Source organism: Malaclemys terrapin, chromosome 1 (genome assembly GCF_027887155.1).
Source record: "Malaclemys terrapin pileata isolate rMalTer1 chromosome 1, rMalTer1.hap1, whole genome shotgun sequence".
Classification (NCBI taxonomy): Eukaryota; Metazoa; Chordata; order Testudines; family Emydidae; genus Malaclemys; species Malaclemys terrapin.
The window spans coordinates 124,638,553-124,664,232 of record NC_071505.1 but is presented as its reverse complement, the minus strand read 5'-3'; the positions used below and the strand labels follow the sequence as shown (position 1 = coordinate 124,664,232).

General features: G+C 42.2%; 1 protein-coding gene across 5 annotated transcripts in view; it reads right to left on the bottom strand.

Moving 5' to 3' along the window:
• Positions 1 to 13,928, bottom strand: part of PRR5 (proline rich 5) — a 145,456-nt gene extending 131,528 nt beyond the window's left edge. For 2 of the 5 annotated variants that reach the window (XM_054038043.1, XM_054038076.1), the window contains exon 1: positions 13,652 to 13,926. The gene's annotated coding sequence lies outside the window, so the exon portion shown is untranslated. Of the gene's footprint in view, positions 1 to 13,123; positions 13,213 to 13,390; positions 13,585 to 13,651 lie in introns of those variants that run through there. The other 3 variants (XM_054038059.1, XM_054038085.1, XM_054038052.1) reach the window with 3 other exon arrangements.
• Positions 13,929 to 25,680: the final 11,752 nt, after the last annotated feature.

Here is a 25,680-nt window from a genome sequence, read left to right as displayed (position 1 = left end):
GTACATCACAAGAAAAAAGAATAGTGGGACACAAGCCCATTTAATTTCCTTTGTGGGTCACCTTTAAAGTCTAAAAATTGTAGCAAATATTGATTATACAAATCTGCTCCCCATTCATTTGACTTTCTTCCTGGGAAAATCTGACCTGAAATGAGTAGATTTGGTGGATTGAAGAGAACTGCCGAGTCCTCTGGTAAAATATGAGATGTGTTCACAAAACACACATCATTAAATGTGACTATAGAGAGAACAGCCAAGGAGCCATGAGAGCATAGTAAATCAGATGCTGCAGCAGTCAGCCAGCGAGCACACTGGAGACATGCATTTTGAATGCAGTGAAAAGGCCAACTTACTACTTCCTGAATAAGAAATCCTCTCTCTTGAGCTAGGCACTCTTATCTCCAGAATCCAGTATCCCTAGCTAACAAGAAAAATGCTACTTCCCCAAGAATGTATTAGCCAGACTGGCTCTTCAAAAAAAAATGGATGGAGCACACCCTTTATGTTTGGACAGAAAAGATTTCTGATGGATGAGTCACTGAAATTAACACCAGAGCTCTGCTCCCTCCCACTCCCCGTTTTTTCTTTCAAATATTCTCAGCATCTAGAAATGGGCAATTTAGAAGACTTACCTGTAAATACTGTCTTAAAATAAATCCCCACCTGCATGTTTTGTTCTTCTTTGCAGCAAGTCAGTTTCACAAAAAGTGTGTTGGATCCAGTGGGAATTTTTCCATTTTTGACCCTTCATTTCAATGGGAGCAGGATGACATCCAAGCAGTGGAACAGGGGGTGATTATTCAGTTTGGTACTCATGTCACAAAATGAGCATGACTTTCAGAATACTCATTATAACCAAAAATTGCTTCTGTTGTGTGGCTATCATTCATACAATAGTGTACACTCCTCCACTTTGTTTGTTTTTGTGGTAGAGGAGATTGAGTTGAATGTAGAAGAAAGCAAAACAGAGCAATAATGTATCAATTAAATTAACTTGTCATGTTCTCACCTAGACTTTCAGCTTTTGTTTTCCAATCATTTATTTCTTTTTGTAATTTTTCAAGCAAAGTTTAAATGGAAAAGACCCACCTCTGGAATTAGGAATGAAGATACACAACCAAACCAAAACAAGAAAAAAATGCAGGGTGACAAGATTACTGGGAACTCTTGACTCAGTTAATTGGAAGGATTAGAGTTGGGTCTGCTACGTGATTGCCCAAAAATGCTAAATTTGGGGCTTGCCCTCTATCTGGCAGTAGGACTTAATTGGGCAGATTCACAGTTACATTACTTCAGTGAAATTATATTGGTGTTAAACAGGAGAAATGTAGTGATGAATCAAGCCCACTGACAGTTCACTCTACATATTACTGCAGTCCTTATACGATCCTTGGGCCGCAGACAGCAGCTGTATTTGATCAGCCAAAAGAGCCAAATATTATTTCTTATTTGATTAACAGTATCACTAGATTTCCCAATGAGGGATCAAGGCCTAACTCTACTAGCTGTTGTACAAAAATAGAATAAAAGACAGACCCTGCCTTACAGAGCTATAATCTAAATAGGAGCTAAGCATGCATTAAACAAATTAGAATTCTCTATCTCTTACTGACCATCTTCTAAGGTACCACAGGTACCTTAATGAGAGCAATATCTAAAGCTCGCAATCCAAGCTGGTTGCTAGGAGGTCATAAAATGCAATGCATGTTGTACCTTTCCTTCCCAGAGCCTGGGATCATTGCCCCAACTGCCAGGGACTTCAGATTTGTCTTCACTGAACAAGAGGTCTGTAGCTCAAAAGCTTGTAATTTCCACCAACAGAAGTTGGTCTAATAAAATATATTACCTCACCCACTTTGTCTCTCTTTTTGTCTACACTAGACTTTTGTACCTTGTATTAACTGACTGCCAATTAACTCAGTGTAGTTATTACTGGAGCTGGTCAGAAAAATTTTCATCAAAACAGTTTTTTGACAAAGTGCTGTTTTCATCTAAGCCAAAACATTCCAAGACTTCTCAATTTTGACAAGTTTGTTCAGAAAAAACAAAACAAAGGATTTCCATAATGTCAAAATGGAACGGTTTTATTTTTTCTTTCAAAACAACTTTTCAAAATGAAATTCATTGGTTGGTGTGTGTGTGTGTGTGTATGTATATATAAAATTTTTTTGTTTTTAAGTTTAAAATAGTTGAAATCAGAATGAAATGTTTCAACTGCCCAAAAGCTAATTGGTTTCGGAATAGCTTTTTTGCAGGAAATTTTAACTTTTTTTTTCCATTTCAGAACAGAAATTTTTTTGGAGTCACGGAATTACCTGTGAAATGAAAAATCTGGTTCCCGACCAGTTCTAGGTAACATGTTTGTAAATACTTGTGTGGACACTATCCACATATTACCTCAAGGCTACAAATAATTTTTAAACCCGAGGATCAGCATAGGATAAAGAACAAAACTGGATCGAACGGGTGGGCAGTGTCCAGAGTAGCCTTTACAATCTTGTTAAATATCTTGAAGTACAAAAGTCTACTGAAGACAATCCCCAACAAAACACCCAAGGCTGACCTGGCATCCTAATTCACATAGTGTTATAATTTATATTGTTACACCATCACACCTCCATAAAATTGACAACAGATAAGTATAGCCAAAAAGGACAAAACCTTACTAAAGTCATCTACAATTCTGGAATGGAAAGAAGTGAATTGCTGGGAAATAAAACACAGATCAGCAGCAGCAACCGGTGCTTGTGGCATCAACACCAGCACCAGGTAGTAGAATTTCCAACACACGCAACCAAAAAAAGAGAGCACAGTTCTGCTTAAGGTCCCAGAACAAAATAATATAAAATTAAATAATGCACTTAGATATTCTAAATACAAAGGTAGTACTCTACAGAGAGAGAATCTAATACTGCACAGCATACATTCAGATTACCCCAACTCCAGTGCTTTCTCAGCATTCATACAACACAGCACTCGTGTCCCCCAGCCCATTAAAATCTTTCTTAGCAGCTTCGGAATTAAACGACACGCATCTCCAGCATCATTAGCAATGCAGAGCCAAATCAACAATTCAGAGAGGCTGCACACCAACACCCTCAGGACTATAAATGGATTCTTGTTAATAAGCAAGGGAAATAAATGAAAAATTAAACTGACTGCTGTTCTGAAGTCTCTCTAAGGAATCTGTGTCACTACTATACCTAAGGCTTTTTACTATATTTTCAAAGAAGAAAAATATGGGCTTTGTTACAGAGTCAACAAAACACAGGGCTGCTTGTTAAAGCTCAACCAAGCGATTATCTCTTTCTTAAAAAGTTGTCCCAGACTTTTATAGCATGACAATTGCCCAGTCCCATTATGCTTTCACCTTGCTTTCAGCACAGCATACTGTACCTCTGACATGTCATCATTTTCTCCTAAATACACTAATTCCATTGTATTTCCTGTTCTTCACTCTGCCAGGTTAACAACATTCACTGTGTTACTGCCTTTTTCATATAGGCAGACAGGAGAATGTACAGAACACAGCTTGACAGCCATGATGTAGTTAAACATCAAGCCTAAACTAAAGGTGTGTCAGACTAGATGATCATGATGGTCCCTTCTGACCTTAAAGTCTGTGGGTCATTTACTTACATGTGGGCATGTGACTTTGGTGTCCAGGAACAAGGTAACAATAGTTAGTTAGTGGCAGCACAAACAGGTGTTGTGCCAGCACCCCACATACAGTACAACCCCACTTGTCATCAACAGATTTTAAAGATGTTTATACAGGAGGTCAGTATCATTATCCCATTTCACAAATGGAACAACTGAGGCACATAGAGGTGAAGTGACTTGTCCAAGGTCATCCAGCAAGCCAGTGTCAGAGCCAGAATAGAACCGAGGTCTCTTGAGTCTCAGCCCACTAAGCCACACTGCCTAAAAATACACATACATACCAAAGATACACCTTGCACATACTAAGCTCTACAAGTGAACCTTAGTTCTCCCAACCCGCGACACCCCTATAGTTCCAATGTAGGATTTTTTCCTGGAACACTGGCTGCCGGCTGTATGATGGTTTTATATGGACAAATATCCACTCCCCTCCCCCTCCACCCCACAAAAAAAACCCTAAGCTAAGACCATATTAGCTCATACCTCCTTGCTATCTAAGTGTGAATTTGCATAGACAATCCAGGATGGAAGGCTGTATTAGCACACTAGATCAAGCAGCCCCCTGTCTGTGCACTGCTGAGCAGTGAAAATGAGTATAAACCCCAGTCTCAGCTTACCAGATTTAAAAGATGTGTCATTTCCTTTTTGGCGTCCTATGGGCTAAATCCTTCCCTGGTAAGTGAGGTACAGCAGTGAGGTACAGCAGGATCTCCACTAGATGTGTCCACTGCTCTGGGGATCCTGAAAGACTGGGCAGAATACACCAGACGTGCAGTGGGGTGAATTTCACCACTATTATGAAAAGGAGCAGTGTGTGCCCCATCTAGCATATACTGGTGATGGCAGCACCCACAGTAGCTGGCTGGGGCCCAGAAATGCCCCTCTGGAGTTGCTAGTGAATGAATCAGCAGAGTAGCAGACCCCCTCCTCACTCTTCCCGCCAAGTGCACCAGCACAGCATAGGCAACCTCTAGTTACAAAGCATGTTCTGCACTGATTTAGATGTTATAAAATTCCACTGAAGTCAATAGGACAGTATAGGGTGCTAGGCAGCACAGAATTTGGTCAAGAGCATGCAAATGCAAAATGCTTACAGGGTTCTTCTATTGTCCTTTTAAAAGGACATGCTAATACTGACTGATGAAAACAAATCTCAATGGAATCACATTCTCTCTCTATAATAAAAGCGTAACTACAATGCAAAACTGAAGAATAATCAAGTGTGGAGTGATGAGAAGAGGGCCTGGGTTCAAGCATCTCTGTTTCCACACCTGAAACTGTGACTCTGAATAAGAAAATCATAATCCAGATAGTAGCCTCCAGTGACTGGATACAGAATGCTCCATACACCTTGCAGTCCAGGCTCAACAAGGCAATTATCAGTAACGTTAGTAGACCTATATAATTGTTCATGATTTCATAGATTCATATATTTTAAGGCCATTATGATCTTCTAGTCAGACCTTCTGCATAACTCAGGCCATGGAACCTTCCAAATCTTTCACAAGAATATGCAGCAAAAGGAGATCGGTGTGCATACTAGTGATTTTCATCTTATTACTGTAAAATTTGATACTCCTTTAACTAGATAATCTATTTAAAAAAACAACCTAAAACAATCAAGCCAGATCACAGTAGGGGAATACTTACCCTAAGCATTCACGAGCCAGTCACTCGGATGAGATTGTTACGAAAATGTGTGTGAGAATAAGCATCTCATCATAACCGAATCAGACAGATGAAAGGTATACCCTGTCTGCTTAGACTCTTTAGAATTTCAAATGTTCATGGGAAATGAGATCTGTTTTTGTAAAAGAGCAGCATTGGTGTGCAATTTATTCAGATGTTATGATACGACCTCTCTCTAAATTGGATGATTTCCCCTTCCATTCCTAGAGACCTGTATATGTCTTCCTCAGCTAACAGCCCTGAGATCCAGAATAAATAATCAACAAAGAAGCAATCCACTCTACATGCATTGTCTGTTTAATTATATAAGGGGAAAGTATCAGATACTAATGCAGACAGAATGTTACAAAAGGGCAGGGGAAGGAGTAATTATGGCATAGAAAGAGACAAACACTTAGCTCTTTACATTATTGAAGTGCTGTGCAAATATTCATTGATTAATCCTAAAGCACTCCTGTTGGGTAGGAAAATTGCATGCAGTGTTCTATCCATGACGGCCCCAGGATATAAAAGAGACAAGGTGAGTGACATAATATCTTTCATTGGACCAACTGAAGGGCCAGATTCAGATATCTTAAGGGCCAGATTCTGATATTCTTACTCATATTGAATAGTATATTACATCTCAGTTGACTGTACTGAAGTCTAAGAGATCACTTGTGAAGTAAAGTGCTACCCACCATGAGTAAAGGTATCAGAATCTCATGTCCCACAGTAAATCCATTAGAGAGATGGGATTAGAACTCATGAGTCCCAGAAATCTTCACAAGACCTAGCAAAATGGGAGCCACTTAACTTCAACATATGAGGGAGAGTAAGTCATACCAAGATGATATCAATTCCACATCTCCCAAAGGCTGCTGTTGAATACGCCCAAGAAAGGAAGCTGAATCCACTTGACTCAATAAAGGTAGACAGTGGGCAAGACAGATAACAGCATATTACCAATGCCAAAAAATTGCCTCTAAAATAGCATAAGACACAGGAATATACAATTTGCTATATCAGATGAGACCAATATAAGTCTGGTATCCTGTTGCTGGCCGGGGCCAGTCCTGAGGCTTCAAAGAAATTTAAAGAAGCCACAATGCATCCAACAAGTTGTGCAATGTTGTACACAGAATGGAAAATTTCCTTCCCGCCCGCATGACAATCATTTTACACTCTGAAATAATACACTCCAATTACCCTTAGCTTGTTATCTTGCATGCATAGCTATACACAATATTAGTGGTCATAAAATTACCCTGGAGCAGAATCAACAAATCCCACAGTAAGGCATGCAAAAAAGAGATCCAGCAAAATCTAATATAAAACAAAGTCAAATACAAACAAACACTTAAGAGCATGTCTACCCAGGGTAATTATTTGATAATAATAAAAGGACAAGTTGTGCAGTGGAAAACTGACTCAGAGTGGGTTTATATAAATTAGAGAATTTATTTCAGAAGCATAATGTAAAGCCAATTTTGATCCATATAGACAAAGCTCAAAAAGACTAGATCCAACCTTTGGATTCTTAACTGACATTTTGAATCATCTGGTTCTGTAAAACTGGGGAGGAGTCTAAACAGTCTATCTATATGGGGAACAAATACTTAATAATGGCCTCTTCAATCTATCATAGATGGTATAATGCTATCCAATGGCTGGAGGCTGAAATTCAGAGGGGAAATACGGTGTAAATTTTGAACGGTGAAAGTAATGAACCACTGGAACAATTGCAAAGGTCATGGAGGATTCTCTGTCACTGATAATTTTTAAATCAAGATTGGATGTTTTTCCAAAATATCTGCTCCAGGAATTATTTTGGGAAAGTTCGGTGGCCTGTGTTATACAGGAAATCAGACTAGATGATCATAGTGGGCCCTTCTGGCCTTGGAATCTCTGAATCTATCAAAGTTGCTTCTCAAGTTTCAGCAAGTATACAAAGATTAATTTATAAAGGAATCAACAAAGGAAAAGGTATCATCCAACAGTATCACTCAGCTCCTTTTGCCATTACTGGCAAAACTTAAAGGAGTAAGATGCTCAAGAAACAGTTACTTTCTAGATTTTCTTCAAGTGATAGAATTCTACTTGGGGCAAAGGATAGAATAGAATCACTGTGTATCTCAATCCTGACCTTCAGTAACCACTCATTATATAGCATCTTCTCTTCCCCTTTCCTCCCACCAATGAAAACCAAATGGGGACACATGATGAGGCAATATTTGTTATATGGAGTAATGACACCCATTTCAATTGCCAGCTATATAAGCAAACATACATTTGTTGAGTCATAGGACCTTAGGAGTTAGATATTTTCTGTATCTATTGGTTCATCCCCTCCATCTGCAAGTGTTGCTAATGCATTATGACACCGTGTCTCTGATTAAGCCACCTATTGATGTTTGAGTCTACTACTCCCTCTAAGCTAGTGAATCTGGTCATTTAGCTCAAGCAGTAGAGGCTTATGCTTTTAGATACAGAGTCTCCAGCTCAGTCCCCAAAGATGACCTAGCCAGAAGTGTCATTACATTGGATTCTATTATTACCTACAGTATATTTTCCGGAGTTCTATGCAGTTTACTTTTAAATATCCCAAGCAATGAGATTACCACCACTTCCCTCAGAAGACTATTCCACAGTTGAATAATTACCATGTCTGGAAGCTTTTCTGACATTCAGGTTAAATTTTCTTTTTTAGCCCATTAATCTTAATTATACCCCCTTATACAATGCTAAATGATTTATCTCTATTTTTAGTATCTATATCCCAAACTGTAAACTGTTCAGTCCCTGCCTCCGCTCAATCACCTTAGTCAAGCTATACAGATTCATTTTTTAATCTTTCCTCATAAATCAGTCCCTTCAGTCCCCTAACCAGTGTTATTGATCTTTTTTCAAATGCCTTCCATTTGCTAGTATCTTCAGGTGCTCTGAATTTAATATGGAGTCCCAAATGCATCCACTCAAAACCCGTAGAGCCTGTTGTCCCCCTAGTTCACAATAATGATGTGATGGAAAATTGCATTGGCCTGTTTTGCCACCGTATTGTATTGCAAACTCATGCCTAATTTGTTCTCCATTATAACCCTCAGGACTCTTTCAGTACTATTATTTCCCAAGGTATTCCCTCACATTAAGTATGTGTGTTAATTTTCCTCAAATGTTATTCTACCCTTAAGTTCACTTCAGGTCTCTCTATGTTGTTTCTCAATGGAAATATCCACAGACTGAAGTTCTGAGTATGAAAGAACAAAACGGACCCTTTTCAGTGTCACCATCTTGGTTTTTGCATGAGGGTGACAAGACTGCAAAGAAACATTATTCTGATCTAGGAGATACACCACCAAGTTTCCCATAAAAATGTGCTGCTTCATTTGTGCACGCATACAGAGTAAGAGATTTTATGTAGTGATGTATCTCTCACTAATCAAAATAAGCTTCAAATCATCCTTCAGTCTCTCAGGCAGATTGTGTTTCAGCCTGATCAACACAAAGGAGTGCATTGTGGCTGCCTGCACTATATGACTGACTGATGAGCGAAGATGGGTCTTCATTTCTACAACCTGTGTGAATCTTCCAGCCATCACAAGGAAATACATACATACATACAGCATGAATATGTTGCTTTTCATCAGTAGATCTCAAAGTGCTTTGCCACAGAGGTTAGTATCATTACCCCCGTTTTTCAGACAGGAAAGGTAACAAAGGTGTAAACACCTTTGAAGAGGAGAAAGATTTAAAACAGAATAAAATTCCAGCCTCATTTTTTCCACCTGCCATTGTTTTGAACTAGCTTTTAACCAGGGCTATATTCTGAGCAAAATTTTTCAGAAGATTATTCTAGTAAGGAAATCCCAAGATCATTATGTGGCATGTTCTGATTTAGCTGTCAGATTTCATTTAGCATTCAGTACTAGTCCTACATTTTGGCTTGCCTGGAAACTCTAAATGCAAATATATTTGCATGGTGATCTAAAGGAACAATGACAGAACCTTACCTTACACCACAATTCCCCCTTTCAATTCCATTCTACCCCCATGCCACACACACAAATTCCAAAAGCACCAGATGGTTTAGAAACAAGCTGGTCCTTATTAATGGTCTGATTCTGTGGAGGACATCAACCGGCCATTCTGCACACACTTCAATACACAATTTAAACATCCTTTAACAATCATCTGTAGCCTGAATGTTAAATTCTGATCTTCAAACTAGTGAATACACAACCAGTTTCCCTTAATAAAAACTAATAACAATTCTGAATTATAGTTACCCTAATATTATATTTTTCATCTTCAAAGAGAATTAGCTAATTAATCTTCATGCCACAAACAAGTCGTAGAAAAAGCAAACACCCCACAGAGGACATACTTCCAGACATGCAGTAAGCAATTTTCATTTCTGCTCTTTGTGCATAGTGTCAGTGAGTTCTGATTAATTACTGGACCACAGACCTAGGCAGATAATTACCATTTCTCGTCATTCAGCAAACATTAATACAACCTTAAAAATAAAGAGAGTACAATTGATCAAGTGATTGTGACCAGAACTTTTGAAATAATTCCTGATCTTACTTACATGGGTGTAAACCAGAAGAAACTGGCCTGAAGATAATAATGGTGTTAAATCAGTTTAAAACTGGTTTCAATGAAATCAAAATAGGACCCAGTGGCTTTACTTCTAATGTAACTATGCTAGTTCTCCACACGAAGGGCTGGGTTCTGAACTCACTTACCTTACTACAAATGTAGAGTAATTTCAGAGTAGACCTCACTGTGATTTACAGGGGGATAAGTGAGATCAGAATCTGTTCCATAATTTCTAAAGTTTTCCAATTATGTAATGAAAATATTCAGTTTTGTTCTTCAGAGGTGCCACACCTTTTTTTGGTTTGCTAGTTTATTAACTAGGAAAACTGATGCTCTAAAGCAGTGGTTTTCAACTTGGGGTCCGCAGACCCCTGGGGGTCCACAGACTATATCTAAGATTTCCAAAGGGATCCGCACCTCCATTTGAAACTTTTTAGGAGTCCCCAAATGAAAAAAGGTTGAAAACCACTGCTCTAAAGCGAAGAAAACTCAAACTAGGCCGGAACCTTTGTTGGTCTAAATTGGCATTGTTTCAGGATCTGGATCAATCTATTTTTTCCCCCCAATTATTATCCTTTACAGCATTCCCTCAAATGTATAGTTAAAGCAGGAAAAGGCTATTTTTTCTCATTATCTATTATTTTGGTTCAGTGATTAAGCGCTTCTTACATTTTCTATTACAATTCTAATATTTTTTCATAAGCGTTTATCGTATAGCTATAGAACATTAAATCTGCTGGCTTTCCACATAAAAAATTAAAATACTTTTACTGCCTTTCTTTTCCGCTGCTATATTTCACTCCTACAATTCTACCTCCTGTTAAAAAAAGAGTCTCCTCCAGAATACATATTAGTAAAGGGGGGAAATTGATTACAACTCTGGGATCAGATTTTCAAAAAAGCTTAGGGGCAGTTTTTCAAGAGCAAAGCACCCACAAATTGGAGCCAAATTCTGTGCTACACTGAGGAGCTCGGACTGTGGCACTTATGGCCATGTTTAAAAATAAAAAAAGAGAGAGAAAAAGAGCTGGGAACCTAATAAGAGGAATTCTTTTGAAAATCTGGCCATTTATTTTGGTGCTAAAATGGGAGCAGAGCTGTTTTGAAAATCTGGCCGATTGTGAATAAGAAGTTATGGCCAGAATTGTTAAAATATTGTTCTACTTTGAAGTGACTTCCTCTGCAAGTCCACTGGGAACAACTCTTCATTCAATATTCTTTCCAGCCTCTTCCTATAATTAGATTATTAATGAGAGAACGGAAGACTAAGCATCAAGTTATCCATTCAGCAGTAAGTGGTACAAACATCACACCCCAATCAATCCATGTTTCATAATAAGTAAAATATTAATAGATTACTATGGGAAACTATAAAATAATGTGTATTGTTCAGTTTATTTCTGGAATTAAATTTCAGTTATGCTTTTCTTTACCTAAGAGATGTAGTAATGAAAAAGGAGCACTCTTACTAGACAGCACTGTCCTTCCATGAACTTGGTGGCTATAGTATACCTTTATAATAATACACTAATCCCACTATATCCTGAAAATCCACACGTATTGACTATGATAGCTAATTTATATTGCACTACTCAATTAATTCCAATTTCAAGAAAAATGGCTAATCAACTGACATTCCCCTTCCCTCTCTGAATGGATAAAAGGCTTCTTACCTTTCATCTTCTCTCTCACCATTTGTCCTAAATGAAGATCAACACTTTACTCTTAGACTACTACAGATTGTATCTTTTGTTTATTAAACATTGTGTCGGTAAATGTAATCACTGATTGTTTCCTGTAATTTAAAATGAAATGCTTAAAAGCATGCTGGCTGGAAATTATGAACACTATAAAGGCTAAATCATTTCCTTGATGCACTTTTTGCCCTTTCCAAGGCTGTCTGCTATTGGTGATTTCACAATATTAAAACACAGACATTCCCCAAATTAATGTGGTCTTGAAGAGTATTAAATCACTCAACCTTCATAAAATTATCAGATTTATTACAACTTGTCAAAATTATCAATAACTGCACACACAAAAATGGAAATATACAACTCCATCCTGTGAATTCCTGCTCATGCATATAGATCTCACTCATGTGGATACAGATTACAGGAGTTGACCCACTGAAGAGAATTTTATAGTCAAATCCAGTCAGAAGAAGAATGTTATCGGGACAAAACTACTATGTTTTTGTGTATCAGCCTCAGTTATATTTTAGATATGTATCTCTGATGTGAAAGGTGACTGCAAATACATGAATTCTATATTCATATGATATGTTAAAACATCATGTTGGCAAGCAAATATGAGGGCTAAATATCAACCTAGCATTCACAGAAACGTATTGGGTAAGCAACTACTAAAACTATGTTTTACTATAAATAATAGAATGCACAGAAATATTAACCAGAAATCTTGCTGAATATCTCTAAGACAATGTTAGTTAATGTATAAAGGTTTTATAAATCTCTCTAATTTAAAACTCCTTACTTAGTATACATACTATTAAAAAGCCACCAAAATGGGAATGTTAAAATAGATTAAAATGTATATTAAATGGCTAAGTTATAAGGGTTTCACAATGCTATTGCTTTATTTTCTATTGCATAGTTTATTTCAAAAACTTAAACATTGTCAATAAACACATTAGAGATACCACCACCATCATTAAACCACTGGACTATGTATTAGTTTCTAAGCACAGTTTGGAATAGACTAGGAATTCCCACTACATTTCAGCTAAAATGCAGTTTCCACTTGGGAAAAAAAGGTGTTTTCTTCTTCTGATTTTCTGGAGAAATACATGATTCAGAAAGAAAAGAAAAAAAGATCAAAACTACTTTTTCTCAATACCCAAATCTCTCTCAATGAACAACAAACCCGTTGTCTAAAGTCCTGCTAACTGTGCTACAATTAGGTGATTTCCAAGTATTTAACAAGTCATCCCTTGAGAAAGGATACATACAGGTGCAATTTATGTATTTGCCTTCAGTGGGTCTCTGGGGTTTGGAAAATCAAACATCTCCCTAGAGACCATTGTTGACGGCACCAAAACATTTCCTTGTTCAAACCAGATCGTTTTATTTCATTTTATCAAGGTTCCCCTAGCCTAGCGCCTCGTGTCTATATCCTCATATGAACCTGTTACCAATCAGAAATTTACAGGAACTCGCGATAACCCTACCAAGAGAAATCACAGGACCACTGTAGCTGCTGGGCTTAGGGTGGGGCTGGACGCTGTTGTCACTCAAAGGTGCATGTTGTTGATGAGACCTGCATGTGCAGGGATAAAGCTAAAATAAGTTATGCAGCAGCGTTTGCTTTTAATACCCCTAAATGGGCATCACTGACCCCGCTGCTGGCCCATTCAGGCAATTCCCATTTAAACTCTCTACCCTTTACTTCACCCCTCAGAATAGCTACAAGTCACACACAGGACAAAATAACCTACCAGCAGCGCCTATAAAGCCAGAGCTATCCCCGTCCAGGCATGGCCCCCCTCTGCCTTGCTTCTGCTGCCTTTGGCCGAAGCGGTGGTAGGGCGGGGGTCCCCTCTCTCTGAGCCCTGCCCGGGTGGAGGGGAGCTCAGCTCCCCCGCCATTCGCAGCCACGCGGAGCCTGTCCCCCCCACACAGCCGCGCAGGGAGGCTCTGCAGGAATGTGCCAGCTACACAGACACGAGCAGAGACACCCACCCCCTCGCTCCACTCACCGCGTGCGCTCGCAAGCCGGGGAGCCGCTCTGTACGTGCGGAGGAAGAGGGGCTGCGGGTGGGTGGGAGGCAGCAGGAACAGAGCGCCAGTCCGTCCACCGGAGCCGCCTGCATGGCGGTCACAGGCCGCCTGGGCTATGGCAGCTATTGCATCTTGCTGCCATTTTTCTCTCCCCCTTGGATTTATGTGGCGGTGGGCTGTGATGATAGCACCCTCTCTTCCTCCCCGCTCCCCCTGCTGCTGCGCGCACTGGAAGGTGCAGTCACCAGAGGGGAGTAGTTGAGATGCACAACGCGCTGCGCCTGCACTTGGCGCCCTGCCAGGACTTGGGGTAGGGGGTGGAGAGAGCAGACTGGAAAGCAGCATCCGCTTCGTAGACAGTGAGAGAGAGAGAGAGAGAGAGAGAGCGCGCAAGCAAAAAAAAAAAAAAAACACCCTCAAGAGTTTGGCCAAGACGCCACGAGGAGCAGGAGAAGTGTGGGAAGCGCGGATCGGCTTCTCCTTTTGTTCTACTGCTTCCTGGCCCAATTTAAAGAAACCACAGGGTGGCTCTCCAGATTCCCCCTTCCAGACCCAACACGGTAACATGCAAACTGACTGAGTCCCATGCTCTTAACTACAGCCGCGGGACACTCAGAAGTTCCATTCCGCGAAGAATCCTGACGTTCCGAAATTTCCCTTTCATCCCGATTTGGAGCAAAAAGTCAAAATTTCCTACAAACAAAATTTCTGGGGGAAAATAGTTTTGGAAATATGGAAATGACCATTTTGCTATGTAGCTCTTCAAAAAGGGTCATTTCCATATTTATATATAAAAATTGGAACTATTGAACCAATCATATTGAAGTTGAAATGAAGCGCTTCAGCCTTATCAAAATGAAATTTTCAAATACTTTTTCACTAAATTGATACATTCCCATTAAATGTTTCCTGCCTGAAAACTGCTCTGTTGAAAAAAATTTCCATCAACTCAACTTTCACTCTCCCTTTCTCAACCACTTAAATTAGGGTCTGTTGTGTTTCATGAGTTAGGTCAGAGGTGCTGATATAGACAATGGGACACAACACTGCGCTAAAAAGACTGGATGCTGAGTCACCGGTGCTTTGAAACAACTGAAACTAGCAGTAGATCCTTAAGTGGCCCCCTCAAGGATTGAACTCACAACCCTGGGTTTAGCAGGCCAATGCTCAAACCACTAATCCTGTGTGTGCAAAGATGCATGTTGGTAGAGGGGTGGTTACTGTTTTTTGGTTATTCATTGATGACCTTGTTTGTTCAGCCTGTAAGTTAGTTTGCAGAACAATTGGAGAGATCAAACATGGTGATTAGACTGCTTTCTGCTCTGCTGAACTGTTGAATTGTTACTGCTGGCGAGGAAATGGTAATATCACAAGGACACTAAGTCGGATATTAAATTCTTAAAGGAAAGGCATGAGTTTAGCCAGTAGCTTGCTGGAGCTAGGAATGCAGGTGAACCAGTCTATCCATGTTCACCATGTAGATTTACCATTTGTCTGATAGGCTTGGTTTTTTTGCAGAGTTTTGAATGTGTTTTGCAATCAGTTGTGTAGTGGTAATTTCACACATGCAAAAACTATAAGTAATGTACAACACATTGGAGAAACAACTGATGAATGCAAAATTTGTGTTATGAAACTCAAAGTCATGCAAAACTCACCTAGATTTGGGTTTCACTAGAAATTTAATATCAAGAACAGGATCATTGAGAGATTTGCAAGACTTAATAGTGAACAATCCCAACCAGATTTATGGCTATGCATCGTGATTTCACATGATTTTAATGAGAAACCAAGTGATAGTTGATGGTTTTACTTTGAGTTGTTGGATACATCAAACCCCAAATTCAAAAGAAATCCTTCGGGGATCTATACTAAATTAAGCTTTGTGCAAAGCAAATCCGCTGCAAGTCTTGGTCACCTCTAATTGTACCTCATTTGGGAGGTTTGGTACCATATACTTAGGTTTCCTACCTTTTCTAATGGTTCTGTGAAAAGGAATGCTTGTGCCTTGAAGCCTGCTGTCAAACTTTTGCAGCGTTTGTAATTTTGGGTGTTAAACTACATCACGTTGCAATATCACAAGCCTTTAAGTCAGGGATCTGCAACCTTTGGCACGCGGTCCGTTAGGGAAATCTGCTGGCGGGCCAGGATGGTTTGTTTACCTGCAGCATCCGCAGGTTCAGCCAATCACAGCTCATCCTGGCCGCGGTTCGCTGTTCTAGGCCAATGCGGGCTGCGGGAAGCGGCGAGGGCCAAGAGATGTGCTGGACGCCACTTCCCGCAGCCCCCCCATTGGCCTGGAATGGTGAACCGTGGCCAGTGGGAGCTGCGATTGGCCGAACCTGTGGACACTGCAGGTAAACAAACCGTCCCGGCCCGCCAGCAGATTTCCCTGATGGGCCGTGTGCCAAAGGTTGCCGATCCCTGCTCTAAATTAAAGGCACATCAGCAGTCTTGTAAACTTGAGGTTCTCAACCTTTTTCTTTCTGAGGCCTCCCCAACATACTATAATAACTCCTCGGCCCACCTGCGCCACAATAACTGGTTTTCTGCATATAAAAGCCAGGGCCGGTGTTAGGGGGTAGCAAGCAGGGCAATTGCCTGGGGCCCCATGCGACAGGGACCCCCATGAAGCTACATTGCTCAGGCTTCAGCTTCAGCCCTGTGGTGGGACTTCAGCTTTCTGCCCTGGGCCACAGCAAGGCTAATGCTGGCCCTGCTTGGCGGCCCCCCTGAAACCTGCTCGAGAACCACTGTTTTAAACTATAGTTGTTTCAGCTGATCCCGCAGTGTGTTGTACACTCACTTCTCAATTCCTATTGATTCCAGTGGAAGTGTAGGGACATCAGTACCTTATTGGACTGGGGTTCCAGCCTTATTAATTAATGTATTAATAATAACTTCTGTAATAGCATCATACAAAAGTGACTAAAAAAGAACAGATATAAACAAACCAAAAAAAGCAGAGATTACACAGAGAGAGAGAGTCAGAGTCTTCTCTTTAATGCCAAATTCTTCCCTTTAAATCAGTGAGAGCAGCACACATTTATCTGGCTCTTACAGAGGAGCAAAGAAAAAAGGACATACTATAGAATACAGATGACAAATCTCATGCTACAATCCTTGTATGTTATATCCTCAGAACTCCCACTGATTTAGATGAGCATTTTGCATGATGAGGGCTGCAGTATCAAACCTGATACAAGTTTAACTCAGTGACCCAATAGTCAAAGAATAGCTGCATATAAAGGGGGAGAGGGCGTTAACTATACAAATTAGCTTAATTGAACACAAGTCTAAGGGGAAAATTGTGTCCTTATGAGTATGAGGTGCACTGAGGTGGGTTGGCAGGCAGGAGCAGAGCAACTACGGCCAAGCTGAGGGTGCATATGGGGCCTAGAAGGTAGAAGGTCTGTGCTAATAAATAGAGCTGTTGGAAAAACGTACATTTTTGGATGATTTTTTTCCAGTTCCCTCCCCACCCTACCCCTTTTCCAAACCAGTTGGAAAAATCTCTGAATATTGGGACCTTATTTTGTACTGCAAATTTGCAACTGCTTCTTAGCGGGAGGGGAGGGGTGGGGAAGAGAAAGAATGATATCATCCAGATGTTGTAACTTTGAGTCATAAGTATTTAATCTTGCCTGGTTTTCACAAAGGAAAAACATCATACCAGTGGATTAAAAATAATCCTACGATGAGTTGGAGTTACCCCAGTCAAAGTTTTATCAGAATTTTCCACTAATGGTAAGATATACAGTCTATCTCAGCACCTGATCAGAAGAGGAAGGCCTAGGGCATATTCTATACTTAAAAGTTTTACCGGTGGAACTATGTCAGTAGGGGTGTGATTTTTTACAATATACTTATACCAGTAGAAGCCATAGTGTGGACACACTTATACAGGTATAACACTAATTTACACGGGTATCATTATTCTCCTTTATCTTCATAACACTATACCTGCATCCACATTAGGAGGGTTATACAACTTTAACTATACCCGTATTGTGGGTAGACGAGGCCTAAAAGAGAAGTTCATAACAGAGGGTATGTCTACACTATGAAATTAGGTCGATTTTATAGAAGTCGATTTTTAGAAATCGATTTTATACTGTCGATTGCGTAGGTCCACACTAAGCGCATTAAGTCAGCGGAGTGCGTCCTCATTACCCTGGCTAGCATCGACTTATGGAGTGGTGCACTGTGGGTAGCTATCCCACAGTTCCCACAGTCTCCGCTGCCCATTGGAATTCTAGGTTAAGCTCCCAATGCCTGATGGGGCAAAAACATTGTTCCGGGTGGTTTTGGGTACATGTCACCAGTCACCCCTCCCTTCGTGAAAGCAACGTCAGACAATCGTTTTGCGCCTTTTTTCCGTGCAGACGCCATACCATGGCAAGCATGGAGCCCGCTCAGCTCAGCTCACCATCACTGCTGCTGTGTCCTGGGTGCTGCTGTCAGCAGATGGTGCAGTAGGACTGCTAACCGTCATCATCCACCACTTCCGCTGCAACTCTGCTCTCCTGCTTTTGTAAATGAACTCAGTCTCAATAGCAAATTTCTCCATGTTGTCTGAAATCTGCGCGGTGCTAACCATCATCATCTACCGTTTCCACTGCAACTCTGCTCTCCAGAGATGAGCTTGGGGGATCCGTTCTGGTCCTCCTGGGTGCTGCTGTCAGCAGATGGTGCAGTAGGACTGTTAACCATTGTCATCCACCACTTCCGCTGCAATTCTGCTCTCCTGCTTTCCTGCAGATGCCATACCACGGCAAGCATGGAGCCCGCTCAGCTCACTGTCACCACTGCTGTTGTGAGCATTGTAAACACCTTGCGCATTATCCTGGAGAACCGGGCTAAGAGATGCCAGCACAAGGAGGATTTTGATGAGGACATGGACACAGACGTTCCTGAAAGCACGGGGACATCATGGCGGCAGTCGGGCTGGTCGATACAGTGGAACACCAATTGTGGGCCAGGCAAACAAGCACAGACTGGTGGGACTGCATAGTCCTGCAGGTATGGGATGATTCACAGTGGCTGCGAAACTTTCTCATGCATAAGGCCATTTTCCTGGAACTCTGTGAGTTGCTTTCCCCCACCCTGAAGCGCAGGAATACCAAGATGAGAGCTGCCGTGACAGTTGAGAAGCGAGTGGTGATAGCCCTGTGGAAGCTTGCAATGCCTGACTGCTACCGGTCAGTCGGGAATCAATTTGGAGTGGGCATGTCTACTGTGGGGGCTGCTGTGATCCAAGTAGCCAATGCAATCATTGACATTCTGTTATCAAGGGTAGTGACTCTGGGAAATGTGCAGGTCATAGTGGATGGCTTTGCTGCAATGGGGTTCCCTAACTGTGGTGGGGCGATAGACGGAACGCATATCCCTATCTTGGCACCGGACCACCTTTCCAACCAGTACATAAACTGCAAAGGGTACTTCTCAGTAGTGCTGCAAGCACTGGTGGATCACAAGGGACGTTTCACTGACAACGTGGGATTGCCGTGAAAGGTGCATGACGCTCGCATATTTAGGAACTCCGGGCTGTTTGAGCAGCTTCAGGAAGGGACTTACTTCCCAGACCACAAAATTACCATTGGGGATGTTGAAATGCCAATAGTTATCCTTGGGGGCCGAGCCTACCCCTTGCTCCCATGGCTCATTAAACCTTACACGGGCAGCCTGGACAGTAGTAAGGAGCAGTTCAACTATAGGCTGAGCAAGTGCAGAATGGTGGTAGAATGTGCCTTTGGACGTTTAAAAGCTCGCTGGTGCTGTTTGCTCACTAGGTCAGACCTCGGTACAACCAACATTGTTATTGCTGCTTGCTGTGCTCCATAATATCTGTGAGAGTAAGCGGGAGACTTTTATGGCGGGTTGAGGCAAATCACCTAGCATCCGATTTTGAGTAGCCAAACATCAGGGCGATTAGAAAGAGCACAGCACATAAGAGAGGCTTTGAAAAGCAGTTTCATGACTTGCCAGGCTTCGGTGTGACAGTTGTGTGTGTTTCTCCTTGATGCAAACCCGCCCCCTTTGTTGATTTTAATTCCCTGTAAGACAACCACCCTCCCCCCTTCAAAATAAAGTAGCTATTGTTTTGAAACCATGCATTCTTTCTTTATTAATTAAAAAAAAATGAGATAACGGAGAAGGTAGCCCGGGGTGGGGTGGGGAGGAGGGAAGGACAAGGCCATATTGTTTATTGTAGCCACACTAAAAATCAAACTGCTTGAATGACAGCCCGGAGCCACCCCGCCCCGTGTTCTTGGGTGTCTGGGTGAGGAGGCTATGGAACATTGGGAGGAGGGTTGGCGGATATATAGTGGATGCAGCGGGGGTCTGTGCTCTTGTTGGCTTTCCAGCAGCTCCAAAACACGCTTCATCATGTCCATTTGCTCCCCCAACAGATGCTTCAGCAGGTCCATTTGCTCCCCCATTAGCCTCAGCATCGCGTTCTGCCTCCGCTCTTCGCGCTCATTCAATTCTTTCCTGGCCTCTGCCACTGAATGCCTCCACGCATTAAGCTGTGCCCTATCAGTGCGGGAGGACTGCATCAGCTCGGAAAACATGTCATTGCGAGTGCATTTTTTCGCCTTCTAAGCTGCGATAATCACAGAGATGGAAATGATGGGGGAGCGTAGAAACATTTGCACCTGGGAGGAGATAAAAAGGGAGAGTAAAATTGGGTTGGCTTCTTACGCCTTCATAACGTGGGAATGTTTTCAAACTGCAGCGCCCCCCTTTCCCAGAGCGAGCAATGGGTTGGGTTTCACATTTAAAAGGAGGGGCTGCAGTATTCGGGTAGATATGCAGCACGCACCTACCCCCACTCCACCACATGGCTATTCTCTGGGAGGATCCCTTCTCCCCTCCCCCCGCTGCATGGCTATTCTCCGGGATGATCCCGCCTCCCCTCCCCCCGCTGTGTGGTTATTCTCCAGGATGATCCCTTTTAGCCAACCGGAAACAGCCCAGCATGAACGGGGTCCTTTTACTGTTCCCTTACAAAAATTCTCCTATTTCAACCAGGTGACCATGAACACTATTGCTTTTAAACCCTGTACTGTAGTTACAAATGTGCACTCACTAGAAGTGCCTTCTCCGGCTTCAGGGTCAGGGATCCCGCCTTGGAAGTATTGGCTCCAGGGTGATGAAAAGTTCCTGGCTGCCGGGGAAAACGGATTCACCGCTTGCCTGCTGCGCGTTCTCCTCCTCCTCATCCTCTTCCTCATCCACAAAATCCTTCTCCGTGTTCCGTGAGACTCCCCCCTTGCAGGTGTCCACGGATAGTGGTGGGATAGTGGTAGGGTCCCCACCTAGAATGGCATGCAGCTGTTCATAGAAGCAGCATATATGGGGCTCTGACCCAGAGCAACCGTTTGCTTCCTTTGTCTTCTGGTAGGCTTGCCTGAGCTCCTTAACTTTCACGCGGCACTGTTGTGTGTCCCTGGTGTAGCCTCTGTCCAACATACCCTGTGAGATTTTGACAAATATATTTGCATTTCTTCTTTTGGATTGGAGTTCTGTCTGCATAGATTCTTCTCCCCATACAGCGATCAGATCCAGTGTCTCCCTTTCAGTCCATGCTGGAGCTCGTTTGCGATTCTGGGACTGCATGGTCACATGTGCTGCTGAGCTCGCCATGCTGACCAAACAGGAAATGAAATTCAAAAGTTCCCGGAGCTTTTCCTGTGTACCTGGCTAGTGTATCAGAGTTCAAAGTGCTGTCCATAGCGGTCACAATGGAGCACTCTGAGATAGCTCCCGGAGGCCGTCAATTTGCGTCTGCACTACCCCAAATTCGACCCAGCAAGGTCGATTTTAGCGCTACTCCCCTCGCCAGGGAGGAGTACAACAATCAATTTTAAGGGCCCTTTAGGTCACCAGAACAGGGTTGGTTGTGTGGACGGGGTCATTTTTAAATCGACCTAATGCGGCTCAATTCGACCTAACCCCATAGTGTAGACCAGGTCAGAGGTGGCTTAATTTTATCTGATGTTCCCTTTCCCTTTTTTCTTTTTACTATCTCAGAGGAAGAATACAGCCAAGAGAAAGAAAAACAGCTTAAATAAGAAAAATTTAGAAATTACCAAATGCCTGTGATAGCAACAATATGGCCTCCCAAGGATAAATTATGTCCAGGGAAACAACAAAGCTAAAACACTAGGCAAACAGGCACTGTACTCTAAGGTTATGTCTTCCCGGCAAAAACTGTGCATGGCTAGCCTGCCCAAGCTAGCAGGGGTAATAAGCAGTGAAGGCAGCACAGCACAGGCAATACAAGCCCAGCAAGGACCCTGGGTATGTTTTTGGATCACTAGCCTGCTCTGAAGCCTGCACTGTGGTGTCTTCACCTCGCACTTGCTGGATTCAAGCTAGCCTCGGTAGGTTGCCCATGCATAGCTTTTGCTCTGTAGACATGCCCTTTGTTCCCTCCCTCCTGCCCCCTAAGAGCTAGGTTTAGACTCTACTCTTATCTATGAAGATACATCAGTGAGAGGGAAAGAGGACTAGAATCAGAGACAAAGTTGAGACTCATGTAGTGGGAGCCATTCAATTTTATGTACCTTCCCTCCTCCCACAGCAATGACTTCACTAGGGGACCATTCTGAAGAGCTAATAATCAAGGTGAGCAGAAGTGTCAACGGCTTTCCCCCCCCCCCCCCGAGCTGGGTGAAAGAGGGGAGTTAGCATGAATACCAGAAGCTGAAGCAGGAGTACCATCCAGTCCAGCCCTCTGCAGATTATGTAATTGAGGGGGCTGGACTGGATGGCAGAAATCAAAAGTAACAGTAGTAACAGCAGGTTATCACTGTCATTAACAGTAGTTGACATGGCCTAAGCTGGATGGTGGCAGCAGCAGCAGCTCCTCTGATGGTTGATGACATCACACCACACCGTATAATCACAGTCTGTGCCAAGATAGATCTATCTCACACCCTGGAAGCCTGTGATAATTGTGACTGTCCATGAATTTTGAATCGGTGGTAACTGTAGTACTAACGTTCTCTGGCTGCCAGAGAACTGGGAGACAGGTATTGGTCATTTAAGCCTACATTTTCAAAGGTGTCTGCTAACTTGGGTTGGGGGCACAATTTTTGGGTATCTAACTTGAGACAGAAAAAATAGTTGACACTTATGAAAATAGAGGGCTTAATATTTTTTCCACCCCAGCAGTTCACAGCTACCAAAAAGTGGGCAAACTGTGGCCTCCTGAATTAAACATGGGTGGATCTACCTCTAAACTCATAATGATAAACAAGCCATTAGATGGGGGGTGGGAGGAATTCACAATAGTACAAGCACAGGAAACCACAGAACAGCTGAAAGGATGAATTAATGTTTGGAAAAAGAGCGTTGTATCCTGATCCCAGTCAAAGCTGTGCAAAACTACTGGCTCACACCTTCACAGTGTATCAGTGCCAGGTTCTGTCCTTACCTCAGCCTATGTCAGTGGATACCCACTAAAAGCAACCTCATCCCACAGATGTTACCGAGGGCAGAATTCATCCTTCCATGTGCCAGAATGACCCTTTTCCAATCTGTAGAAACTACCAGCTATTTTCCTAAGTATATTACGGTGAAAAAAAAAAAGTTGTGTGGTTTGTCTTTGTTTTTTGCTGTCTATTTCACTTTGGTTTTTTTACACTTCCCTAATGTTAAGCAAACCCTGGCCAGAATAATGATGATCAGAAAAGCTGAGGAAGAAAAGAGGGAAGTGAGAATTAAGTGTATCAACACAGCACTTTTAAGTGTTGTTTCTATTTCAAAAGGTTATAAGGCACAGAGACAGACACAGGGTGATGGGGAAGTTGGATAGAGTCATAAAAAATTCAACACCTTAAAGAAGAAAAAAAGACAAGTGTCTAAGGGCCAGATTTTTAAGGGCATCTAGAAGCCTAACTTCCATTGAAATCAATGGGAGTAAGGTGCCTATGTGCCTTTAAAAGTCTGGCCCTAAGAAATAAAAGGCCAGAATTTATCTTGACTTCAGTGGTGTCAGTCAAGAACTACACCATCTATTTAAGTACATACCTGGTTCCCATCACTGTAGCCTCTGAGCATCTCATAAACATTAATGAATTTATTCTCATGTAACCCTTCTGCCAGGCAGAGTTGAGAGCAACAAGGGCTGGGTTCAGTACCTTGGGGTTCCTTTTCAACAATACAATTCAAAACCATCTTGAGCCCTCACCCATTGACCTGGGAAAATTACACACATACCCCTGGGCACCTCAAAGAGGCAATACTTCCCCTCTTGGTGTAGCAAAAAATCTTTAATAACAGTAGGTAAACAACTCAGCATTAAATTGGGAAAACACCACAACTAGGGTTCATAAACACAAACCGTGAACCAGAAGACCCACCCCCACGTAGATTGGGCTGTGTCCTTTCCCTTTGGGTTCTTAAGTCCAGCAACCCAAAAGTCACCTCACTCACAGTTGTTGTCCTTGGTCAGTGCAGCCCCAGAGTTCAGAAGTTCATCTGCAGACTTAACCTCCCAGCCTGAGAGGAAGGGGGGAGGTATGTAGGCACCTTTACATGCTCCGCTGCTTGGGCCCTTGACAGCCGATTGCCATGCCTCTCTATGGGGTTCTACTCCAGTCTGCACCACCATCCACCCCACTGGCCACACCTCTCCACCAGCCGCACCACTCACCAATATGTCTTCAGCCCCTCCCCCCCCCTTTAACACAGGTCTCAGTGATTTCAGCTGTTAGTAGGGGAGTCTCACTGCTGGCACACCTAGATAGTCTTCTCAAAACCACTAGCCCAAAGTAGATCTAATGCTTAGACCTAGGTATCAATTATTTCAGTCCTGCAGCATGTAATGAAACTCTTACTTGAGTTTAAATTAGCTCTGTTATTACACAGTGGTGAGGGGAAAGGTCAAAGTGGTGTTGAGGGGCCCCACACTACCAGGTACAAATGTCTGTCCCCAACCTCTCTTAATTCACTATGCTTTGGAACCCAAGTCCCTTGCGTAGCGAGTGCTGCTTAGTTGAGGGTGAGTCCCTCAGTCATAAAATGCCAAGTATAGTTCTACTGTCCTTGAGTCACATAACCAGGATAACAACTCTTTATTACTCCTGCCCCAATAACAAAGAGACTGGGGATCCCACAGCAGCCAAAGTGACCATTTGGGCAAGCAGTCCCATCATGCTAGGCAGGGTGAGTGTGCCCATGCAAACGAGATCAGCCCCTGAAGTCCTTTTCCACAGCTTACCACCAGATGTCAGGGGAGAGCTCATTCTGACTCTGCTTACACTCACAACACTTCTGTTTAAAAAAAAAATAGGTGGAAGACTGAGGCCCAATACTCTCCTAAGGTCACAGGATATGTATGGCACAGCTAGGATTTGAACTCATAAGCTGGTGTCCCAACCATCAGGCCATGAGTCCTTCTTAGTGTAAGATGAATTACAATCAGACCCAAAATTCTGAGGAGAATATGCATTTGGGGATCCACCCCACACCAACACTCTGGCCTTAATATATTTGCCCCCCTTCCTAGTGATCACACCCAACCTGTTCCTCACTAATTATTGATTAGTGATGTTATTTCCCATAGATACATATTAATTATGTTAAAATGAAAGCTAGTCCCTCGTTTTGAAAGAGTGACCTCCAATATCTCCATAATGCCTTCAGCTGACATAATTTTTGTTGACTCACTGTTTTCTTCAGTTGAGTCAATATTTAACGAACAGAGAAGAATGTTTTTTTAATCCAATAAATAATACTTTGCTCTACTGTATGTCTTCCATCCAAGGATCTAAGGTGCTTGTACAAGTCTTGGAGATCTGCAGAAGAAAAGTGCTATATTTAGAGCTAGATATTAATGTTATTATTAATATTATTTTATAAACATCAATTATTTCACCCTCAGAGCATCCATTTATTGTAGGTAACTATCATTATCATTATTCCACAGCTGAGGGAAACAGAGATGCAGAGTGGTTGTGACTTGCCCAGCATCACACAACAAGTCAGTGTCAGA